The sequence below is a fragment of the Euprymna scolopes genome, chromosome 25 (assembly GCF_053919585.1).
Source record: "Euprymna scolopes isolate OS-2025 chromosome 25, ASM5391958v1, whole genome shotgun sequence".
In the NCBI taxonomy this organism is placed as follows: Eukaryota; Metazoa; Mollusca; class Cephalopoda; order Sepiida; family Sepiolidae; genus Euprymna; species Euprymna scolopes.
The window spans coordinates 11,848,717-11,869,913 of NC_136506.1; positions in this window are offsets into that span (position 1 = coordinate 11,848,717).

The window sequence follows — 21,197 nt, forward strand, 5'->3', positions numbered from 1 at the left end:
GCACCAAAATGAATTTTTTCTTGGTCAATGGGGGGGGGGAACTTTTAAATATAAAAACAATTTCATTTTTTCACACTACCAGACTTCCCTCTTTTGCAGGAGGTGGTTCTCACCCACATTAAACACGATCTTGGGTCACGTTTTGTTTTTGAGGGGAAACGAATAAATATCGAGAGTGAAGGCGAAATTCCCGTCTTGGTGGGAGAAGTGGGGGCATTCTCCAGCCGTCTGATCCACAGCTATACTTTGTACTGTTCCCAACATCTTGTTACGAGTTCGATATTGTTGAGCAAATAATGTTAGATGAAGCAGCATAGTTTCAAATCCGGTTAAAATGTCACCTAAGTAACAGATATACCACATTTTTTTTCTTTCATTTTGATTAAGTTCTATTCTCATAGATCTATAGATATGTTGAAGGAATTGCCCTTAATTGTTATTGGATTTCGACCGATGATAATAATCCCCAACATTTTCTTCTTATAAACAGCAATTATCAGTCGGAGATAATAAATAAATACGGGAGAAACGTTATTCAGGAAGCGGGAATCGGTTTATCTGTTTGATTTGTCTCTGGCTTTCAGCCAATTCACTTTAGTAACGTGCCAATCTCGTTGTATATCTTCAGCCATTTCCATTTCGATATGATTTTTAGTTCCCACACTGTCAGGAAACGTTTGATGGTACACAACGTTATATAACATCTACTAATACTGGAGATAAATTTACAATATATGGCATCATAGTGTTTATTAGATCAACTAAATTAAGCAACGTGGAGTCTTGTCAGTACCAGATTGATAACGATTTGAGAATACCTGGAACTATATGTAGAAGGACGTCAACACCTTCCTGCAAGAACTGCAAAATATATATATATATATATATATATATATATACATGCAAATGGGTAACAACTTATTAATTAAATATTCCCTTGACACTTCCTGCTTCAAAGTTTTTCATGCTTACATAATCATCACTGACAATTCCTGCTGGTCGAGAGATTCAAACCCAGCCACGAAGCCATCTTTGACTCCATTTGCTAAGCCTCAACCTCCGGGCCACCAGAAAATTACTATGAGTATGAAGGGAATTAAGAACTAATAAACGTTAAATTCGGGTGCGAATATCAGCCAATCCATAGTGTTCAAACGATATGCAGTGATACCTCGGTACTCGACCATAATTCGTTCCAGATGTTTGTTCGAAACACCGAAGTGTTCAACAACTGAAACGATATTCCCCTTTAAATTCACTGAAATAGAATTTGTTTCAGAGTGTAAAAGTCCCTTTTTATGTAAATTTTAAGGATTTTATACATTTAATATCACTGCAATTTCATATTACTTTGCAAGCGCTGACACATGTATAATTAATTACGAAGCCGACGGTTTGACCTTCGAAATTTCGTCTGACTACCAAGACAAGAAAATCTCAAAATTTTGGTTGGAACACTGAGTTGTTTGACCATCGAAAGGTTCGATAACAAGGTTTTGCTGTATATATACATATGTATATATCTGTATATATACATATGTATATATATAGAGAGAATTTAGTAATAGATAGTTAACTTAACATATCAAAATAAGCTAAATAAGAACAATAGAATTAAATTTAAATTTGATAATTAAATTATTGGAAATAAACAAACACCTGGGACGTTTCAATAGTACAAAAAAGAAATCAAATATTTAATAATTAAAAAATATTGTTGTGAATAGATTATGATGGAGAAAAATAGAATAAATTAGAATATTTTTTAAATCAATTTTCACCCCAAACAAGGCACAGTACCACTTTGAAGTAGTGGCCTACTATAGGGACATAAATTGAAGGGGCATTATGAAGGGAGATGAGTAGCAAGATATTTGTTCATGTTACACTTGGACTTCTGCATGTCAGTACAGTTGGGAAAGCAGAATCCCGGAAGGGAGTTCCAAAGTCTTGCAGTTGTTGGGAAGAAAGTATTGGAGTAGAAGGCTTTCTTACACCTAGGGATTTCTACTGTAAAGGGGTGTGACTTAGTTGCTTGTCGGGTTTGTGGGGGGGGGGTAGTCACGTCGAGGAAGTACAAGTGCTTGTAGTTCGTCAGAGCATTCACCATTAAATTATTTGTAGAACAGGTAGCAGGATGCAACATTTCGTCGATGGGACAGAGGCTGAAACCTAGTTGAGAGTTCTGGACCTATCAGGTTGGCGACTCTCTTTTGAACCCTGTCCAGGAGTGAGAGACAAGCAGCAGATGCAGCAACCCAAATGTGACAACAGCACTCGATACATGGACGAATGATGGTCTTATAGAGGTACAGGATACTTTCAGGCGTAAGTAGTTTTCTAACACGATAAAGAGAGCCCACCTTCCTTGCAGCAGCCTTGGCAATGCTCTCAATGTATCTATTCCGGTTCATGTTCCCTGTAAACGTTAGGCCTAGGAGTAGGAAGTAATTTTGGTAATGTGTTCTTGGCCATTGCTATTGGTGATAGAGAAGGATTCTTGTAGTTATTGAAGGAAATATGAAATCTGACCCCCAAGATCGCCATGGGCATGGAATATGTGCCTACATTAAGGATTGCTTCCCGTGTGGCAGGGATATATCTAGAGAAGATCCTAATTAACCCTATATGTGCTTCAGGGTTGCACTTGCTAACACCACTGCATTTATATTTGCCCTCTATAGGCCCCACAACAGCGGAGTTACTATCTTTAAGAGCATATCTGAGAAAATTGACCACATACTGTCTTCACATCCCTCGGCTAACATCCACATTTGTGGTGATTTCAACGTCCATAACGTGGAATGGCTGACCCATTCAAATAAGACAGACGATGAGGGGAGGTTTTGTCATGATTTTGCCATTGCTTATGACCTCACTCAGATTGTTCGCGAACCCACCCGTGTCCCCGATACACCCGGTCAATATGCAAGCCTCTTAGACCTTTTTCTATCAACTTCCCCTGAGCTATGTTCATGTTCCGTTCATTCTCCTCTAGGATCCTCCGACCACTCCGTCGTATCAGTTAAGATAAAAATGAAATGTAAGAAGCCCCCAGACGTACCCATCCACCGTACTGTATACCGATACTCTATGGCTGACTGGGATAGCTTCCGTACATTCATATCTGATTTACCTCTGCACTCCATGTTTAAAAAGGATGTGTCCTCTATAGTATCAGATCTGACCGAATGGTTAATTGTAGGCATAGACCAATTCATACCATCCAAAAAATTTCAACAAAAACCTAGCAGCCAGCCATGATTCTCCCCAGAATGTGCTGCTGCTATCGCGCACAGAAATCACTTTTTCCATAACTACCAACGTAATAGATGCACTGAAACTAAAGCTGCTTTCAGGTCTGCCAGCAACCACTGTAAAAGAGTAATAAAAAATGCAAGAGAGCTATATGCCCAGTCTGTTAAATCCAAGGTAGCTGATCAGCGGCTTGGATCCCACCAGTTTTGGCAAATAACAAATAGGATCCTGAACAGAAGTGTGCGTTCTATACCAACCATTATCAATGGACCAGAGGTCATCTCGTCAGCGTCAGACAAGGCCAAACTATTTGCAAAGAACTTTGCAGCTAATTCTACCCTATGCGACGAAGGCCATCAACTCCCCATATTTCCTCCTATAACACAGAACAAGCTGGGTAGCATACAAATATCCGTGCATGAGGTTGCCAAGCTAATAAAGAACCTAGATTCCAGTAAAGCAACTGGCCCTGATGGCATCCCAATTATAGTGTTAAAAAAGCTTCAAACAGAACTTGCTCCCATACTTACGAAACTATTTAAGCGCTGCCTTAAGGAGAAGTGCTTTCCGACTCCCTGGAAGACCTCTTCAGTTTGCCCTATATTTAAAAATTCAGGTGATAAGTCATCTCCCTCTCAATACAGACCAATAAGTCTCCTGTGTGTTATGAGTAAGTTGCTGGAATCCATATTAAATAGAGAAATAGTCAACCACCTCAGCAGGAATAACCTTCTTAGTGACACACAATATGGTTTCCGCTCTGCAAGATCTACCGCAGATGTGCTGACAGTTATATCCCACAGGATAAGTGAATCTCTTGACAAAGGCTTTCTTTCTAGGGCAATTGCTCTTGATATATCAAAGGCCTTTGACAAGGTATGGCATAAGGGTCTACTTCACAAGATTTCCAGCTACGGTATAACTGGAAATGTTTTCTCAATCATTAAATCCTTTCTCTCTGATAGGCTCATAAGAGTAGTGGTCGATGGACAAAAATCGGAGGCCTGCAATATAAATGCTGGAGTCCCCCAGGGGTCAATCCTGGGCCCAACTCTCTTCCTGATCTACATCAATGATCTCCCTAAACACATACTTAAATCATTCGTTGACATCTATGCTGATGACACAACCATCTACGGCAACACATCAAAAGCTGAAAATGACAAAGTTCTCTCTGATTCTCTCTCCTCTGATCTCGAGCGCGTGGTTCAGTGGCGGAAGATGTGGCTGGTTACCTTTAATGCATCCAAAACCAAACTGCTATCCTTACATCATCAACGCTCTGATCCCCATCTGGCATCAATTGTGATGGATGGCTCTCGTCTGGGTGAGGCTCTGTGTTTTGACAAGCTTCTGGGTTTGACCTTTACTCCTGATCTGAAATGGAACACGTACATCAAGTCTGTTGCCAAAGTCGCTGGAAAGATGGTGGGATCCTTCTACCGCTCCAGAAGATATCTCACTACTGATGCAATTCTCTATCTATATAAAAGCCAAGTACGTCCAAGGATGGAATACTGCTGCCATATCTGGGCAGGAGCTGCTAAAAACAGCCTATCCTGCCTTGACAGAGTACAAAATAGACTTCGTGGCTTAGTGGGGGATGCCCTTTTCTCTACCCTGCAACCTCTCTCCCACAGAAGAGACGTTGCGAGCCTGTCCTTGTTTTATCGTTATTTCCATGGCAGATGCTCGTCTGAACTCCAATCTCTGGTCCCCCCTCGCCAATCTTTCACGAGAAACACCCGTCTAGCTGAATCCACTGTGAAAAATTTCCCCAACTCTATATCTGTGCCTAAATCAAAACGCGGATTCCATGAACAAAGCTTCTTTCTTAAAACTGCACGCCTGTGGAACTCTGTTCCGTCTGCCTGCTTCCCACCGGACTACAACTTGTATGTCTTCAAGTCCAACGTTAACAAATTCCTAATGAACCGCCCCCTTAAGTAAACACTTCAGCAAATCTCCTAACTCAATGTACTTGCAATAACCCTTATCCCTGAGTGGCTTCCGGGCCTTGATAAGTGGTGATCACTGTGTAAAAAAAAAAAAAAAGAAAAAGGAAACAAGCTTAGTCTTGGCAGCATTGAATGTGACCATCCATTTTTATCCCTATTCCACTACAGATTGGAGATCATCCTCCAGTGTTTCTGCCATTTCCGTAGATATATGTTCATTTGTTTTCCCCTCGTGCCTGTTATAGAGAGTGATGTGATCAGCAAATATACCCATCTCCGAAACAATTTTATCAGGGAGGTCATTTATGAATATCAAGAATAATAAAGGTTCAAGGATAGACCTCTGAGGCACTTCCGCATTTATATCATATTGTTAAGATATACGACCGTAGAGGACAACTTTGATTACGGAGGATTTAATTACATTATGTAATCTTGCAGTGATATCATACGATCTAATTTTCCTTAGAAGGCCATACCCTGCCAAAAGCCTCAGCTATATTGAGAGCTACCGCTCTACCCTCCCGCTTTAAATAAACGAAGTTAGAAATTTAACCTAGATTACTGTAAAAAGAATAATGTGAGAAATACAAGTTTAAAACTAAGCATTAGGGATTAATAAAGACAAAAATCAAAATAGTAAATTAAAAATATAACGGAATTTCTATGAAATTATGAATCGATAAATGTGGGTAAAATCGAGTTATGTCTCTTACACTGAATACTATGAGAATAGTTAAAATTAAACAAAACAAACATCATGTTTCTATTAAGATAAGGTTGAAAATGCTAAACTTAACTTTTAAATTAATTATGTAACCAGTTTGAGGTGAAAATAAATATTAACTAAATTATTTAAATAAACCTTTCAATTTACAGTTTTTCTTCAAAAATAGCAGAGAAAGAGAAAACAAATATATCTCAACATGTAAATAAAAATTTATACAAAACTAAGGCAAATTGAAAAATGAATAGCTGAACATATAAATAGACTAAAATCTGAAAGGTGTAGTTTAGGAATTTGGGAGTAAATCAATAAATCAATAAATAAATAGAGAGAAAAAAACCCAAACTCCTATCTTTACATCATCAACGCTCTGATCCCCATCTGCCATCAATTGAAATAGATGGCTCTCGTCTAAGAGAAGCCCCATGTTTTGACAAGCTTCTGGGCTTGACCTTCACTCCTGATCTGAAATGGAACACGTACATCAAGTCTGTTGCCAAAGTCGCTGGAAAGATGGTGGGATCCTTCTACCGCTCCAGAAAATATCTCATTACTGATACAATTCTCTATCTATATAAAAGCCAAGTACGTCCAAGGATGGAATACTGCTGCCATATCTGGGCAGGAGCTGCTAAAAACAGCCTATCCTGCCTTGACAGAGTACAAAATAGACTTCGTGGTTTAGTGCGGGGTGCCCTTTTCTCTTCCCTGCAACCTCTCTCCCACAGAAGAGACGTTGCAAGCCTATCTTTGTTTTATCGTTATTTCCATGGCAGGTGCTTCTCTTAACTCCAATCTCTGGTCCCCCCTCGCAAATCTTTTATGAAAAACACCCATCTAGCTGAATCAACTGTAAAAAACTTTCCCCACTCTTTATCTATGCCTAAATCAAAACGTAGATTCCTTGAACAAAGCTTCTTTCTCAGAACTGCACGGCTGTGGAACTCAGTTCCGTCTGCCTGCTTCTCACCTGACTACAATCTGGATTTCTTCAAGTCCAACGTAAACAAATTCCTGATGAACCGCCCCCTTTAGTAGGCACTTTATTAAATCTTCACAATAACGTGCTGTACTTACAATAACCCTTATCCCTGAGTGGCGGTCCTGGATATGACCTAAAACTATATCCGATGGTAAGGCCCCACCTTGCGGGCCTTGGGGAGTGTGGAGCCACCCTTTAATTGGCATTGCTCCCAGGTCCACTCTGACCCGGAGTGGTAGTACCTGTTATGATCCCAACTGTGAGTTAAATAGAATCTGACTTAAAAAAAATATACTCCATTAAAAATCGTTCCTCAAAATAACTAGATTCGGCATTAAATAACCTGAAAAAGGTTTATATGCCGTAAAACAAAAACAACCAACCAACGCTGAGTGGGTCCCGGGCCTTGATAAGGGGTGACCACCTTGTAAAAAAAAAGGGGGGGTTAGAGGGAAGATGGATTTTTCTCACCATTGCTGAACCCAGGATTGTTTGGGGGAAAATAAAATTATGACCTAACAGTAATGAAAGCAGTATTCTTCATAAATACAATAATTAAATACTAAGATTCATAATACTTAATTGAATATTGACAAAGATTCGTCTGTGAGAGTAGAACAAAATAAATTTCGGGGAATCATTTCCGGCTCAATGATGACAAGAAATGTGTTTGATCAATGGTCAGGATCAAGTGTTCTTGAATAAATAAGTCAAATACGATATGACCTATTGAAGTGGAATTGAGATGCTGAACAGGTCAACACATCCAATTAACTTGTTATGTCTTTAACGTCAATGAAAGAAATTCATCAAATTAAAAAAGTTAAAGACACACACACACACACACACACACACACACACACACACACACACACACACACTAATTTATTTTTGGTTTATTTTACTAAGTTTTAAGAAATCAAGGGCACCTTTTGAAGATAATACTTTATTATTTCTAGATGAGATACATATATATCCGAGAGTTCAATCAAGATTCTACTCTGCATCTCGAACGTTGGGTTAGTGAATTGCCAACTTAATTGAGTATACACTTGCTAATTGACCACTTAATTGAGTATACACTTGCTAATTGACAACTTAATTGAGTATACACTTGCTAATTGACAACTTAATTGGGTATACACTTGCTAATTGACCACTTAGTTGAGTATACACTTGCTAATTGACCACTTAGTTGAGTATACACTTGCTAATTGACCACTTAATTGAGTATACACTTGCTAATTGACCACTTAGTTGAGTATACACTTGCTAATTGACTACTTAGTTGAGTATACACTTGCTAATTGACAACTTAGTTGAGTATACACTTGCTAATTGACAACTTAGTTGAGTATACACTTGCTAATTGACCACTTAATTGAGTATACACTTGCTAATTGACAACTTAGTTGAGTATACACTTGCTAATTGACTACTTAATTGAGTATACACTTGCTAATTGACAACTTAGTTGAGTATACACTTGCTAATTGACCACTTAATTGAGTATACACTTGCTAATTGACCACTTAGTTGAGTATACACTTGCTAATTGACAACTTAATTGAGTATACACTTGCTAATTGACCACTTACTTGAGTATACACTTGCTAATTGACCACTTAATTGAGTATACACTTGCTAATTGACCACTTAGTTGAGTATACATCTGCCAATTGACCAATTAATTGTGTATACATCTGCCAATTGACCAATTAATTGTGTATACACCTGCCAATTGACCAATTAATTGTGTATACACCTGCCAATTGTCCAATTAATTGAGTATACACCTGCCAATTGACCAATTAATTGAGTATACACCTGCCAATTGACCAATTAATTAAGTATACACCTGCCAATTGACCAATTAATTGAGTATACACCTGCCAATTGACCAATTAATTGAGTATACACTTGCTAATTGACCAATTAATTGAGTATACACTTGCTAATTGACCAATTAATTGAGTATACACTTGCTAATTGGCCACTTAATTGAGTATACACTTGCTAATTGACCACTTAATTGAGTATACACTTGCTAATTGACCACTTAATTGAGTATACACTTGCTAATTGACCACTTAATTGAGTATACACTTGCTAATTGACCACTTAATTGAGTATACACTTGCTAATTGACCACTTAATTGAGTATACACTTGCTAATTGACCACTTAATTGAGTATACACTTGCTAATTGACCACTTAATTGAGTATACACTTGCTAATTGACCACTTAATTGAGTATACACTTGCTAATTGACCACTTAATTGAGTATACACTTGCTAATTGACCACTTAATTGAGTATAAACTTGCTAATTGACCACTTAATTGAGTATACACTTGCTAATTGACCACTTAATTGAGTATACACTTGCTAATTGACCACTTAATTGAGTATACACTTGCTAATTGACCACTTAATTGAGTATACACTTGCTAATTGACCACTTAATTGAGTATACACTTGCTAATTGACCACTTAATTGAGTATACACTTGCTAATTGACCACTTAATTGAGTATACACTTGCTAATTGACCACTTAATTGAGTATACACTTGCTAATTGACCACTTAATTGAGTATACACTTGCTAATTGACCACTTAATTGAGTATACACTTGCTAATTGACCACTTAATTGAGTATACACTTGCTAATTGACCACTTAATTGAGTATACACTTGCTAATTGACCACTTAATTGAGTATACACTTGCTAATTGACCACTTAATTGAGTATACACTTGCTAATTGACCACTTAATTGAGTATACACTTGCTAATTGACCACTTACTTGAGTATACACTTGCTTATTGACCACTTACTTGAGTATACACTTGTTAATTGACCACTTACTTGAGTATACACTTGCTAATTGACCACTTAGTTGAGTATACATCTGCCAATTGACCAATTACTTGTGTATACACCTTCCAATTGACCAATTAATTGTGTATACACCTGCCAATTGACCAATTAATTGAGTATACACCTGCCAATTGACCAATTAATTGAGTATACACTTGCCAATTGACCAATTAATTGAGTATACACCTGCTAATTGACCAATTAATTGAGTATACACCTGCCAATTGACCAATTAATTGAGTATACACTTGCCAATTGACCAATTAATTGAGTATACACTTGCCAATTGACCAATAAATTGAGTATACACTTGCCAACTGACCAATTAATTGAGTATACACCTGCCAATTGACCAATTAATTGAGTATACACCTGCCAATTGACCAATTAATTGAGTATGCACCTGCCAATTGACCAATTAATTGAGTATACACCTGGCAATTGACCAATTAATTGAGTATACACTTGGCAATTAGCCACATAATAGGGTATAAACTTGGTAATTGACAACTGAATGGAGAATGTACTTGCCAATTACCACTTAATAGAGGATACAGTGAAATACTGTTGCTTCATGTAACATCACTTGGAGAAGGCACATTATTGATCACTTGATTTTGTTAATTCATCTTTATTTTAGTCTTATGTTTTGGTTTTGCTGGATTTTAGAGCAAGAATTCATCTGGTCTGGTGGAGTGTACAGCCAAGTACTGTTACTATATTTAACATCATCAGGAGGAAGTACACCATTCCTCGTAGGAGCCAGTGTATAGCTGTGTTGAAAGGATCTTTTTGGAGGGTTTAATACAATGTTATTTTGATTTATTTATTATATACACATGCCAGGTTTTCATGACACATCTTTGAATAGAGAGACCGAAGACACTTGAGGATGGGACAGAGGCTGAAGCCTAGATGACAGTAAAAGAGCAAAGGTTAAAGCCATAGCTATGTACATATACTCTTCTACAGCCCACACCATTGGACCAATCATGATCAAACCTGGCATGATGATGGTCCCCCACCTAGGAATACTAATGATACATACTATTTTTCAAGGTCAAGATGAAATGTTATGGTCGGAACTTTGCTAGTATATATATATATATATATATATATATATATATATATTTAAATGAGGGGGGGGTCACTAACAACATGTATTTTTTAACATTATTTTATTCCGTGTTTTGGGTTTTAATTGAAAACATGTTTAGATCATTGTAATAATGTTTTTAAATCATTGAAATAGTTTTTAACGCGTTTCAGACGTTCTGTGAAGTGTCCTCTTCAGAAAGTATTTAAAATGTAAAATATTTGGAATATACTTAAGATGTGTTTAAAATGTAAAAGAGCATTATCATAGTTCATTTGAAATGATTCCGAGCAGTGGAAACATGTGTAAATGATTCTATTCTTCATTCGTATGTTCAAAGTTTATTACTGATTCGTTGGGGTCGGGCGGTGGTCACTGCTGTCTTAAGTTTCTCTCTCTCACTCCCTCTCTTCTTGTGTTTCTACTTATCTTTCTTTGTTTTTTCGCATTTTTTCCTTTTTTTTACTCTTACTTGAGAGGAAGTGAGGTCGCGTCGGTACTTGGTCAACTGGGTACGTTGGGTAGTGTGTGTGTGTTTTCTTGTATTGGTCTGTATAATATGTGTTCTATTTTATAGTATTATAAAGTTATTTGCTTCCCTACGAAGGTAACTGTGATCCAAGATCGTTTCTAATGTGTGTGTGTGTGTGTGTGTGTGTGTGTGTGTGTGTGTGTGTGTGAAGAGGGGGGGACCAGCTCCTCTGAAACAAGGGTAGGGGGGTTTTTCATTCAATGTTGATATTTATTTTTTGGAGTCTTAGATTTTAGTATTGTGATTTTTCGTTTCAGTCTTAGACTGTCCGGTCATTCTTAATATTATGCTTGTTAAGATAAAGAGATGTATTTATAAATATACGTGGGGGATTTTTTAATATTTCTATTTATTTGTCGCCCCATGTGAGTATGGCCAGATCCAGGATCGGTTCCTAGTGTGGGGAAGGTCCCGTTCCTCAGAGGGGAGGAGGCGCTTGGAGAGGTACAGGTATGGAAGGAAGGATGATAGTTATCTCAGTCATGAAGGATTTTTCCTCCAATGACTGAGGGGGGGGGGCCGAGGTGTTGGAACAGATACTACACTATGGTTCTAGGTGATTCCTAGTGTTGTTGGTTTCGAGGTAAAGTAGGGTTGGTATTGTTCAATGTGTTGTATTAGAGACAGGGGTGTTGTGCCTGTATGTGGCTGTATGTGTTTGTATGTTTTAATGTGTCGGTTCTGATTTATGTGTGGGTGTGTATATGTATGTGCATGCGAGTGTGCCTTGCATTTCATGTTTTTGTGTGTTGATATTAGGCTCTGTTTCGTTTGGGAGTGAATCTTGTTATGAAATTTTTTTTCCTGTGTACGTAAATAAAAGTAATTGTCTGTTTGGAAGATTGGTTTATTTTGAAGCTATTTCCACTGCATGTGTGTATGTGTTTTGAAACATAGACGTGTCTGTTATCTGCAATTTTGATGTTGCTCTTATGTAAGGCCACTCTATTGCTGAAGTTTTTGGAGGTGCCTATGTAGGATTTGTCGCATGCTGTGCATCTTAGTGCATATACTACATTTCTGGAGGTGCAATTTAGATCCTTTTTTATTTTAAATCTATTACATATATATATTTGTAGTCATTGACATACAGTCCGGTTTCGTTGTATCACAACCCGTCAGTGCCACTAGACTAGCACTTCTCTCAAGCCGAGGATTGAACCTAGAAACATCGCATTAACAGTCAGCAGTTCTACCGATCGACCCACGGGAGCGGCGCCCATAAATAATCCCGACAAATGTCTATTTAAACAAACATTTGTCCACCACTTGTACAGTGCTCTAACCGCTTTATTTATAAACAAAGAGCGAGTGTCGCATTTTTCAACCAATTAAGTAGCGTAAATTGTAAAGAAAACACAGTGATGCAACAATTCGGCGAAGGGACTGGGGTTGGAGCTTGGTTGGTGGTTTAGGACGTATTAGATTGGAAATTACACACACACACACACACACACACATAATTTTCAAGAGGAAATATGTAATATTCTCAAAACCCAACATTCTAGATAACTTAGAAATGTCTTTTTCATTTTAGATTAATTAGTTTCTTTGATGGAAGTGAATTTTCCTCATTAAATAATGTGTTAACTTATATGACTTCGATTCATTGTTAGAATAATTTAAAACTTAGATTGACTCCAGTTAATTAGTTAATATTCATTTCCCAACAAGAATAATTTGGTGTACAAGGCTGAGAATTAATTGAATTTTTTTTGCTGTCAATTTCAATTTTTGTGAATATATTATCGTTTTCTGTGTTGGAGAGAAAAACATTTTCCATTATGTTATACTTCTTAGAATTGTGAACAGAGGACTGAATCCACAACAACTATGTGGATGCTAAGAATATCAAGATCAGATTGGGGTTTCTTGATCAAAGTTATTCTCCTTGAGAGAGAAAAGTGATCAGGCCTCCACACCTTGGTGGTGAACACAAGATTGAATTGGGAACTTTGGGAAGTGAAGATTAACAACATGGACTAGCGACCTGGATTTCACAAGTTCGAATCCAGTTCATTCCACAAAAATAACTTTCACTTAGGATGTTGGCAATCTTCATATGGTCTCTTCCATAATATCTTTCTAGAAAGAATTTTGACTAAAAATAGCAGCTAAATTAATGCTCATAATAGAATCTTTCGATTCATTCAATATGATGATGATGATGATTGGGGACTCTTTCGATTCATTCAATATGATGATGATGATTGGGGACTCTTGCACATTTTTGTGTTTGAGAATTAAAATCGAATGTTGTCCACATTAAACATTCTGACGGTATTTGGTCATTATGACCTACTTACATGATAAATTGGAAAATGTGATTCCTTACTTCTTGCCTTATACATCTACTTCCTGTTTCCTGTTTAAAGATTGTCTTACATGTACTATCTTTGTAGTTTGTCATAGACAAACTATGAATAAATGAAATGTCTTTGTCCCTTTTGGTCATTTTTCAACTATCTTTACTTTCTAAAATAAAACTAAACTAAAATTCCATGAGTAGAGCTTTTTTTCGTAGAACTGCTTGTCTATGGAAAACAATACCACAAATCTGCTTCCCAGCTGAATATAACATTTCTTTTTTAAAGTTCGACGTAAGCAAGCTCTTGTTGGTCATAAATAATCAATTTCCACCCAATTTCTACCATTATCGATCACTACAGTGTAACTTATCCTCGAGTAATCTTTGGCCTTTAGTAGGAGCCTCCCCCTACCTAGTAAGAAAGATAGCAGATGAATAATTCATGCCACAGTCGTCCGTCATTTTAGATGAAACACTACAAATCAACTGTAACATAATGATAAAAGAAGTACCACACATCTCGAGAGAAGACTGTGCAGCGCCAGTCAAACCAAGAATAGAATTACGCCGAATGATATGAAAGAAAATTCTATTTGTCCGGTATGAAACAACACAAAATGCCCTCTTTTACATTAGGAGCAAGATGTAGTACGGCTGGTTTGTGGAACACAATACCGTAGAGCTACTTCTCAGCTGACTATAACATAGTTGTTTTGAAGTTCAACGTAAACAATTTCTTGATGAAAATAAATTAGCAAATCCAATTTCCATCACCGACCACCAGATCAAGGATGAAGGTTAATAGGCGCTAGTTGAGCTGCAAAGCAAATGGTGTGGGGGACAAAAGAGAGGAAGACAGAAAGAAACGCTTAACTAAAAAACGTATTGCTTCGAAATTCTCATGTTCGTTCATTCGTCTGAACCCAGTTGACCCTTTTTAGTACTACATCCTGTTTATGACTTATTTTGTAAATTTTCTTAACGAAAGCTGAATTACGTACAAATATCCCACATGGAATTGCATTTATATCATTAATTCGCAAATTGGATAAACGAAGAGCGTACATGTCCTCCCACCAAGACTCTCTGACTCGACACCGTCATTTGTACATATTGTAAATATACCTTTTCTTTAATACACTTATTATTGCGTTATCTTGTTGTTTGCGTCTTCATTGAATTTCCTTACTAATTATTGTTCAACCTTGCAACCACAACAGTTGTAAATTTTCTTAACGAAAACTGAATTACGTACAAATATCCCACATGGAATAGAATTTATATCATTAATTCGCAAATTGGATAAACGTATCTCTAGAATATCTTACCTTTTTCTATAATACATCCTGTTTATGACTGACTTTGTTAATTTCTCATAACGGATATTTTTCAACCAAGTAGACACTAGCTGGTGTACACACCAACGCCCTGCATTTACAATTTACATCGCTAAATTCAAAGATTGAATAGACTGTCTTCAGAATATCTGTATTTGTTTGTGTTCCTTATAATTCTTCCATATTGAAATCATTCTGCATTCTCAGATATACTTTTTTGTTTATTTATTTTCATAACAAATGTTTGGTTGTGTCTTACACTCTTCACCTTCGTTCCCAATCACCGTGTGTGAAGGGGGATAGTTTTGTAGACAGCTCAAATATTGGCTTCCCACTCGCATCTGTCAACTTTGTTTTGAACCCCCAAGTGATTAATGATAAACAGCAAGAGACATTTAAACCATGCTTCCTTGTTGGGAGAAAAAAGCAAACAAAAATGTTCAGCCATTTTTTTATTAACAAAAAAAAAAAGAAGTTTTCTTTGAAGAATTTGAAGCAAAAGAATCTCTACATATATAAAAGACACTTTATTTGTGTGTGTATATATGCCTTTGAGTTCGTTCCCTATGGATTTCAAAACGGTTGAAATTATTTGTTTCGTTTTTTTCAATTTCACACAAATGTACTTTATATGTTTGGGGGTGTTCTTAAATTAGTTTTGCATTGTAATGACTCTGATAATTATCAGTAATCATATCCATCCAATTAAAGAAGAAACAGTCTAATTTTGAGCAAAGTTAACACCTTTACACAGCCTAACATTACAATTGCATTTGAGAATTTTTATTACCGCAGAAACAGAAAAGCCTTGGCTATAAAATTAATAATCATTTTAGGGATCGTTCCAAAAATATATTTCTGCTTACAGTACAATTGAACCATAACACTTGACTTTTGCACTTTAAACTTTAATTCAAGTAGGTTCTCAACAGTGCAATGCAGACAACAATATATTGAAGACTACGTAACTGTGAGAAGGCATATGAAGATTTATTTTTTCTGGTGGATGATGGGTCAGCGATTATAGCAGGCAATTGATTGAAAAATGGTTTCATAGATTTCAATAACACTAAAAGAATTGGAAGTATGTAACATTCGTTGATCTTCATTCTATCCCAGGAAAAGTCGGGTCTCCCTGTTAGTTTATATATATACTAGCAGTTCAACCCAGCTTTGCTCGGGCCCTATGTACTGTCCATAACTTTATGTGCATATATATATATATATATATATATATATATATATATATATATATATATATATATATATGTGCACTGATGAGTTGTGATACAACGAAACAGGACTGTATGTCGATGACTACAAATATATTTTAAGCCCCCCCCCCTCTTTGGGTAGAGCACTGTCATAAATAATCTTACCCGCTACTTAATTAGCTGAAAATGCGAAGCTCCCTGTTTGTTTGTTTACGAACAGGCGATTTGAGCACTATAAAAGTGGTGGCGGGTGTCTATTTAAATAGACATTCCAACGTGTTATTTACGGGCGTCGATTCCATGGTCGAGTGGGAGAACTGCCGACTGTCAACACGACGGTTCTAGGTTCAATCCTTGGCTTGAGAGAGATGCTAGTCTAGCGGCACTGATGAGTTGGGATACAATGAAACAGGACTGTATGTCGATGCCTACAAATATATATATATATATATATATATATATATTAAAACGTTTGACTCATGTCCAAGCGATCTGCATCTAAAATGTAAGTGTTTAGACCCCAAATTGGCGGAGGAGTTTGGTAAAGTCTGCAAAAGTCAACTCTTTCAACTTTAATCTATTGGCAGCCAAATCCTCGCCCCAAAACTGATTGAATACCTTTTATATAAAATTTCAAATGTTTAGTCCCAAAATTGGCTGAATAGTTTGCTAGAAATCGCAAATATCAAATATTTTGAACTTTGATCCCATGGTAGCCAAATTTTCGGACAAAAACCGATTAAAAAGCTTACCGTATGTCTGAATACACTTTATGTAAAATTTCAAATGTTTAGACCAAAAATTGGCTGAGTAATTTGGTTGAGGGCGCAGAGGTCAATTTTTTTAAAAACTTTTACCCCAATTTTGCCCCGTTAACATTTATTGTTTTGGGCTCAAATCAAATTAAATATAATTAAAACGTTGGATATCCATGTTCAAGTCACCTACATTTAAAATTTAAAATGTTTAGACACAAAATTGGCGGAGGAATTTGGTAGAGTTTTTGGAGGTCAAATCGATGAACTTTGACCCCTTGACAGCCAAATTTCTGGCCGAAAACCGATTGAAAAGATTTTCCCAAATCTCAATACCCCTTATGTCAAACTTTTGCAAATACTTGTAAACAACAACTATGAAGATGAGGATAATAGTTCGCAAAAATGGATATACAAGTTAGGAAGAATACTCTTAAAGGATTTTAAAAAGTAGAAAAATACAATGAAAAAATAGTACTCTTCAAGTAACCAATGATGACCATCAAAAATATATCATATTTACTGACTCACTTTCAATACTCATATCTCTAAAAGAAAAAGAAAATTGACAAACCCACTTATTACAGAATTGCTAAACAAAATAGATGCCATAACCATGAAAAAAACATTATCTTTTGCTGGATACCAAGCCATATCGGCATCTACATGAATGAACAAGCAGACAAGGCAGCAAAGGAAACTCTGCAACAAAACCACATAAGTGGAAAAATCCCCTATACAGACCTAAAGACTAAAATAAACACATATTTGAAGAGAAAATGGCAAGAAAACTGGAGCTCATGCACCAAAAACAAATTATTCCAAATAACACCAAATATTGGAACGAGAGACACCAAAAAGTTAACAAGAAAAGAAGAGGTAGTAATGACCAGACTGCGAATAGGTCACACTCACATCACCCACTCACATCTACTAAAAGGGGAGGAGACACCAAACTGTATAACGTGTCAAGAACCCTACACAATACACCATATACTGACAAACTGCATTGACCTTGAACAAACCCGAACAAAGTATTACCAAGAAAACAATCTAAAAACAATATTAAACAAGATTGATCCCCAAAAAATTATCAATTTTCTGAAAGAGATTAAAATATACACTAAAATATAAGGAAAGAAAAAAAAAACTAAAGGCAGTCATTGTTATACATACATATATATATACACGCACGCATATCACACACATATATACATGCATACATACGCAATACATAATATAAGGGGAAAAAACCTTAAGAAGAACAAACCAATATATAACACATCATAACTAACCTTTCGGCATTAAATTACCCCAAAGTGGTTGATATGCCGTAAAACAGAACAAACAAACAATACTCTCAAGTGCTTTCGGAAATCTCCAAGTGATTAAATGTTCACGTGATGAAAAAACCATGTGATTAAATATCTTGTGATTAATAGTCGTGCGAAGAAAAGATCTTACACCATTTTTGACATCGATATACAAACATTAGCATAAATGTGTCACTTTGAACACGGTCATACAAAATTAAACTTTCATATGATGCAAACCTGATATCTAATTCACGGCTCCTACATACACATACGTCCTTTACACAAGCAAAACTTCTCTTTGCTTTACACTTTCCATATAAACATAAACTTCTTACACACTTATATTTACAAAAATAAAAAAAATAAAATTTAAGAAATAACATCCCCCAAAATAAAACTGATTCAGCAATGGATAACCAAAAAAAGTTGATTTGCTTTTAAATAAAACAAACAATCTATAGTTGAAAGTAATTAATTTTTATATAAATATAAGATTAAACGGCTAAAATGACCAAACGAGAATTGTTTTTAATAAATATTGCTATTTATTAAAAACTAGCCTGTGTGCCCGGCGTTGTCCCGGTGTTTGGAGGTGTGTGTTGAACAAAAAAAGAAAAACAGTGGTAGTAGGCAGACAGGCTCGAACCTGTACCGCTAAGAAGGAAAAGAACGTGTAAAAGAAAAACGTGACGTCTTTGCTGTTACGCCCATCGCCAAAACTAAGTCACGCAGGTTTAAATTAGGGCTAGACAATCGAAAACAGAGGATGACATTCGAAAATATCGGCGAAAAAAGCGACCTCTTCTTGTAGAAAAGTGTCCAGCTAATGGGGAAGGAATTAATGTTTGGGCCAATTTTTCGATATTTGTTGTTTGAAGGATCAAGCTTTAAAATGATCTCGTAAAAATCTGTCGCTTCTGTCGAAAGTGTTCGGCATACATGATGATTGCAACGTCTTGTCAGACGAGTGCCACTCCCTCAGACACTGAAAGTTCATGAGCCCGAAAATGACATTTAGTACTGCCAGCGAATTCACATGATCAAGCAGACATGACACTAAAGACGGGCATTGTTATACATACATACATACATATATATATATATATACGCGCACGTACGCATACATATGTACACATATCACACACATATATACATGCATACATACACAATACATAATATGCACACATACATATGCATACACACACATGCAAACATACACAAGTCGGTCATTGGCATACATACATATAAATATATACATGCATACATACATACATACATACATATCTATAAGCATACGCTCATATATACCTATATACATACACAATGCATAATACACAAGCATACATATACATACCCACATGCATGCATACACATATACATACATATACATCCACATATACACGCACATATACTTACACATACATACACGTACACATATGCACATATATATACATACACTTACCTACATATACATACACATACATATATATGCGTTCATACACATACACACATACATGCACATATACACATACATATACATACACACATACAAATATATGTGCATACATACACATAAACACATATATGCATATACACACATACAAGCATACAAACATATATAAATGTATATACATACACACACACAAACATATATACAAACAGACACATATACATACATATACACATAGATATAAATACATATACACACATGTGCATATATAAATATACATACACATGTACATACATAGATACATATAATGATGGCAGATTAATTGTTACATGCATCCAGCATTTCAGGTGTACACACGTCACAGCTTTTTTATCGCCACAGGACTTTTTTTTTAATAGACAAATTCCTGAGGGACTATCTATACAAAGATGATGTTACAGAGTTTTAACCTTGTTCGAGAGCTAAATCTCTCTCTCGGTTCAAAATGTTTGCATCCAGCAACAAGCAAGAGCAAGATAGCCAGCAACAAGTCAAACTGCAGACCAGCTTTATGCGGGTACTGGTCTCCCGTTTTGTGTTTTTTTGTTAATCAGAGATTTGCTTCTCCTAGCGGGGTTGCCTTCACCACGCCTTACGGGAGCCCTCTCCACCCTCCACACACATCGGCATACATACAAGTATACATACATACATACAAACAGGCAGATGAGATTTATATTATAGATAAAAGTGAATTTTCTTTCTTTCAAACTTTCGAATAGTAAAATAGTTATCTTCAGGAAATTGGACAATTGCTTTTTTTTTTCTTTTTCTTTGTGGTCTTTTGTTTTACCTCCACCATGGCATATAAGAGGAAGAAAAAAAAAATCAAACAAAAGCACAACTGTCCAATTTCCTCAAGATTAATATTTTATTATTTGAAAAAAGAAAAATTCAATTTTATTTGCAATACATAATAATATTTATAAACACAATTTCACACTCATCTAGTATTTCTAATCGTTAAATCTTAAATTATCATCGAATGTTTCAAACATTGAATACCTTTTTATTTAATACAAGCAGGGGTACCCGGCGTTGCCCAGTTGTTTGTAGGTGTGTGTGTTTTTTGGGTAAATGAAAAGAAAAATCGTTGGCCGGGTGTCCCGGGTGTTTGTTAAAATAAACCCCCAAAAAACGAAGCCTTGACGCGCAGTTGAAAAATAATAACGTGTGAAAAAAACGTGCGACGTTTAACGGCAGGTTCCCGTTTTTGACGAGATAATGACGTGAACTTTGAGTGCGGGACAGTGTTTTATTTACCGCGAGTCTGTTCGCTTCTTTTTTTGTATACGAAAAAGCTTAATGCACATGCGGCGATCGAAAATTGGTGAATATTTATCT